This window comes from Pelodiscus sinensis, chromosome 5, assembly GCF_049634645.1.
Source record: "Pelodiscus sinensis isolate JC-2024 chromosome 5, ASM4963464v1, whole genome shotgun sequence".
Taxonomy (NCBI): domain Eukaryota; kingdom Metazoa; phylum Chordata; order Testudines; family Trionychidae; genus Pelodiscus; species Pelodiscus sinensis.
In genome coordinates, this window is record NC_134715.1 from 134,525,484 (window position 1) to 134,531,483 (window position 6,000).

A 6,000-nucleotide genomic window follows, 5' to 3' on the forward strand; every position below is an offset into this window, starting at 1 on the left:
CTTTGAGCCCTTGGCTACGATACCGTTGCAACTTCTAACCACTAAGTTGCTTTTTCTGCTTGCCATTACATCAGCTCGCAGAGTGAGTGAAATAGCGGCATTCATGTCATCACCGCCTTAAACGGTGTTTACTGAAGAGTCGGTAACGTTGAGATCTCATCCAACTTTTGTTCCAAAAATTTGTTCGGATTTTCACATCAACGAGCCAGTTGTTCTCCCCTGTTTCTATCCCAAGCCTCATACTTCAAGGGAAGATGCACTGTTGCACACGCTCGATGTGAGGAGGGCATTAGCCTTTTATATCGAAAGAACGCGACACTTTAGGAAATCGGACCGTCTAATAGTGTCGTTAGCGGATCGAACCAAGGGACAACCCATCACTTCCCAACGGATTGCGAGGTTAATAGTGTCGTGTATTACAACCTGCTACTCTATACATAACAAACCTCTTGCGGGTACTCCTAAGGCCCATTCGACGAGAGCAGTAGCCACGACTACAGCTTTTCTTAGAGGTGTTCCTTTCTGAGACATTTGTCGAGCAGCAACATGGTCATCTCATTCTACCTTTATGAGGCATTATGCTGTAGTAAACCAATTTGCTGCCGATTCCTCTGTGGCTACGGCAGTACTTTCGCATAGCCATAAACCTTAATCCCGGAGCGCTCAAGTGTTCGAGTACTGCTCTGAAGTCACCTGGAGTGGAGCACCCACGGGGCCACTCGAAGAAGAAGAAGTTACTCGCCCTGTGAAGTAACGATTGTTCTTCGAGATGTGCCCCGTGGGTGCTCCACGACCCGCCCTTCCTCCCCGCTCCGGTATTTTTCATTTTATCGTTTCAGGGAGCGGCTGAGAGGAATTGAGCAAGCCGGACCGCGCGCAACACATCAAAGGCGCGAACGCCGCCTCGGGCAGCCACGCATGCGCGGTCCGGCGGACCACGGCTCTGATAGCTCTCCGATTCGCGGCGCCGGGACGGGACCCGACACCTGGAGTGGAGCACCCACGGGGCACATCTCGAAGAACAATCGTTACTTCACAGGGTGAGTAACTTCTTCTTATTTCCTAGGAATAAAGCAAACCTAAAAACAATCCCGCGCAGTTGTTTAGTTGTTTGGTACCGGCCTTATCAAAGTGAGGCCCTTTGGAATGTGGTGCCAGGGAAACCAGGGTCACAGTATGCTGTACTGTATGCTTCTCAGGCTGACCTAATGATTTGGGTTTGTCAGTTCTCAGCAAGATATCATGGACTGCCTCAGTTTACTCCTATAGTTCCTTTCTCTTGACTTTGGGGTTCTCCTTAACCCATCAGGTTAAATATAACAATTTAAGGGGTTTTAATTTACTCTGGAAGTACTGGTACAGCACCAGCATTATTATAAATGTTATAATCGAAACTTCCCATATAATTTGGCAAACACTATTCAAATCCATCCCCAATATATTTCGTTGCCTTACTGGCACTGCCCATGATTATAGGTTTGACCTCTACTGCCTGGCTGCAGAGGTAGGTGTTTGGCATGGTCCACGGTGTTTCCCTATCTGTGTGTACCTCAGATGGCCAGCCCTGATATATCTTTGGGCATTGGCCACCAACTCCTCGATCTTCGCCTGCAAGGCCAGTAAACCCTCCTCTAGGTACTTACTTCCTCCATGACACTCAGGATCTCATGTTAGGTTGCCGAAGTGCGATAGAGCCACATTCCATCAACGGTCAGGATCATCCGGCGAGGGGCTGTTATGCACACAGATGGATATGTAGAGGGGCAGGATGGAGTGATCTGTCTGGGTAGTCAAACACCAGTAGGTACCGTTCATTTGGACCAGCTCGATGTTTTTGTTTCTCTGAGACAACTACATCAAACCTAGGCAGATTCGTCATGATGTTAAATGGGCAGGTACATAAAATTTCCTTATCAAAGTGGGTGCAACAATCCCTGGGTATAGGGAGGCTCCCACACCTTCAGAATAAGCGATGCCCTCGATCTAGCTATATGCTCCTGCTTTGGTACAGGCAGGGAGGTTACCATTCTGATCTGATCTTAGTGAGGAATCCCCAGAGGGGCCAAAAACAAACTGTTATACTATGCCCTGTCCAGGTGGGCCTTTGGGTCCTCATGGATTCTCTACTTCCCCACTCCCATGGGTAGGCACGGGGGAGATGGGGACTCACCACCATAAGGGCTGGGTGGTCAAAGCTATCCTATTCTTCAATACTGGCCTTCTAATTCCTTTAATTTAGTTCCATTAATTAACAATCCAATTAGTCTCTGGTCCAAATATCTGGTTAGGTCTAGTGAAGTGGACACAGAGCTGGACAGATCCTTCAAACTATTCAGGATCAATCGGTTGGCTTGGCTGGTGTCTAGGCCTTTACGGGCACTGGATATTACTGCATCTACCAGCCTGGATTCTCATACAATTTCTGGGCTATGACATGTGTTGCTGACAGAGTTTCCAGGCCCAAACCAATCTGCGATGGTATCTGCTAAGCCCCGTCGTTGCCTAATCAGGCACTTGCCAATTTGATTAGCCAGTCTGGCACACAGCTGGTCTATACCAGTGTGGAACATCACCAAGGTAAGGACCAGTGACAGTTGTCCTGGTTCTGGGACAGGTCTGTTCAGGGCATGATGCACAATTGGGAGGCTCTATTTTGTCCTCAAGGACCTGGTTAATAATATCCAAATGAGGGCAAGTTAGCAATGGCCATTGTTTAACAAATGACAGCCATGCCTCAGGGGTTACCTTTGTCTGGACTTTAAGTGGTAAACTCCAGTGGGAGTCAGTAGGTCCAACTTCAGTGGCCTGATGTTAGTGTTTAGCTTCTTTCCCACAATATTCCATACAAACTAACTCAGAGGACTGTGTATTCTTTGTCCTCGTAGTGTTCATGTTGTTACAATAAACAAAATAATTCTGTGTGAATGAGGGGAGGCCCAAGGCCGTGTATTCCCCATTGCTATTAGCGTGTATTTGTTCTATGTATGTGACTTGAAGGAGGTTACATTGACTAGAGTCACTGTTTCTCTTATAGGACCAAGCATGGTTCACAGATGTTTAATTGTTAATAGGAACCCATGCAATTCCATAATTCTTGAGGCCTTTTAAGGCAGCAGGCACCAATGAGTAGCAGGGCAAGTAGCTGTTATTGCAATGGTGAGGTTACTAGTTTCCTCATTGTTGTGGGCATCTTTACTTAAATATGCTGATGTCCCACTTGCCCGTGTTGTTACTTTTAGATTTCTTATTATCTCTGGCCAAAACACTTTTATGGTTGGTATGCAAATTTACAGAAGCTAAATATGTCATTTGTGTGGCCATAAAAGCAAAACCAATCTGGTGGGGGAGAGGGCTGGTACCCCATTCCCAGCAGAGATTTCAAAAGGTCTCTTACCTCTCATTTCGCGCCCTGGGGGTAAAGGGGGACAGTCTGCAGCCACTGTCGCTGTCTTCAATCGGGCGTTGCCATCCGAGTCACGGCACCAAATTGTGGAAGAAAACATTGTCCTCACTCTGCGTTTGTAAGCAACAAGTAGCCAGAGGCAGTTTTATTACGAGCTGCAGCAAGGGAAAAACTGGTTCGGACGGGGAGGGAGCTCCCCCCCCTTTCCAAGGCAGATCTTCGAATACAAGCAATTCTGAAGCAGTTTATATACTCTCTGTTAGATATAATAACAATAACAATTAGTCTCCTTCCCATTCCAGACACCAATGGCTAACAGCTATTTAGTTCCACCCAGATGCTCCTTATCTCAAGGTTCCTGCCAGAGTCAACGTTCTACCCTTATCTCCGTATGGAGGCGAGAGGCAAAGGCAGCGTCTAATTACAGATCTCGTCTAATTCCAGAACTCGCGTTGTCAGGCCACAGACTTAGCCTGACTCTTGCTCTCTTGTTAACAAGACCAAGATGGCTGCACACACATTCCCTTCTTCCCTTTTCCTGCCTCCACATCCCCAGTGAAGGCAGATGGACAACGCAGATGCTAATCCTGTTCAGCTCCGGGATCGGGGTGGGGCCTCGGATCTAAAGGCTCAGCACCAAAACGCCAACCCCGAAACGGAACCGAGTCCTTCTCTGCTTGACTGGCATGCCCTCTTATCCAATCCGCTTTTTTGGGGGGGGGAAGGCCATGTCCCACACACCACCTCCGCAAGAGAGGAGCCTAATGGAGCAGGCTGGAGAACACGAGGATCTTTCACGTGGTAAGTTGGCCATCCCTGGGGGCCGCAGGTACCAAGCTCACTTTTTTTGCATGCTGTGTGGGCACTCGCCCTCTTGTGCTAATTCCCCCATCAGTCAGCAGTTGCTCCAACTTGTTATCCTGACTTGTTCTGTCTGAATTTTACAGTCTTGTCCCGAAGGTCCCACCGGTTGCCTCTGGCTCCTTTCTGAAAGGGAAGCTTAGGGATGTTGTTTCTCTCCCCTGTTTGACGCAGCAGGGAAGAGCACGGTGCTACTAGAGCCAAGGCTTGGGGTTCAAGTCCTATGTCAGTCTCGCAGGGCTTGTCTTCCTTTTGCCAAACAGCATGGGTGCTGTTTGGAGCTGAGCAGTTCCAACGGCGCGTTGAGAAGAGGGCTTCTCTCATCAGGACACAGTGCTGACGACAGGCAGCATCCAGCATGTGTCTTTGCAGACCATCGTTGCAACCACTGTTGTGTGTCCACACCAGATCTTGTCTGCGGTGGCCCAGTGAGCTGTCTATGGGAAGTGTATGGGTTTGGGTTGTACTCTCTGTGTGCATGTGTCACGTTCACACGTGGGTCTGTATCTCAGCTGTTAGCTCCTGCTGTCACACCCTCCGAGCAGCCAGGCAGCCTGTCTGGGGAAGGCCGTTCTGGCTGATGGGCCCATCAAGGAACATGCAACAGATGATGACGCAAGGGAGGCTCCAACTGCATGGAATGGACTTTCCTGCAAACCTGCAATCTGGAGTGTGTGCCTGTGACGCTGTGGGGATTGTGTCCACCCTTGTGGTCCACTGTGTTCGCTCTCTTGTTGCATTCGCTGGTTGCTTTGCTGTGCTGTGTGCGATTCCTACTGTCCTATGCTGCTCTGCAGTGACTCCGTGTGTGTATGCGTGCCTCAGTTTCCCTGGGCAGTGCAGCACTATGCATGAGAAGGGGAGGCCAGGCATGACACACTGGGGAAGGATGTTCAGTCTCAGTCCTGAGGCCCAGGTGAGGCAGATAAAACCTTAGGCCTGGAAGAAGGACAAAGGAGGAGGGGGGGCCACCTGAAGGGCTGGGTGACCAGTGGCTGTGAGTGGGAGTTAGTTTTTCAGCTGGCTGGTAGAGAAGGGAGCCCAGCTGGCCTGGGGGACCGGGGCAGGGGCCCAGAGCTGGGGCTCTGCACCCCTCTGCCCCCAAGGTGGGTTTACTGACGACTCCTGGCTCCTGTAACAACCAATCTGGGCTACACTGTGTCCTTGGGAACCAATAAACCTTCTGTTCTACCTGCCGCCGGAGAGTCCCCTCTGGCAGTGGATGGGGGGGCAGGGCCTGGGGACTCCCCCACACTCCGTGACAGGGCCCTGGCGTCTGCCTAAGAAGGGCTGAGTCCTGCACGGACAGGGACCTGCTCATGTGCCAAACCGCATCTTGGGATGTACGTCCACATGGCCAAGGGCACAAAAAGGGTCCTGGACATTCCTCTGCTTGGCCTTCAGTCCTGCTTCTCACCCCTGGAGGCTCTTTGCTCTGAGCGGAAGCACAGAACAAAGGGCTGGTGATAACTCGTCCTAAGGTGGATGGACTCCAGAGACGCAGAACGATAGAGCTGGCAGAGACCTCAGGAGGTCGTCAGGTCCAGCCCCTGGCCCAAGGCAGGACCAACCCAACTAAGGACTTTTCCTAGAATCATAGAACACTAGGACTGGAAGGGACCAAGAACATTGCAGTTCATGTACACATCTGATTTCTTTAACAATTGTAATGCTCAACCCTCTTTCTTTCTTTCTTTCTTTCTTTCTTTCTTTCTTTCTTTCTTTCTTTCTTTCTT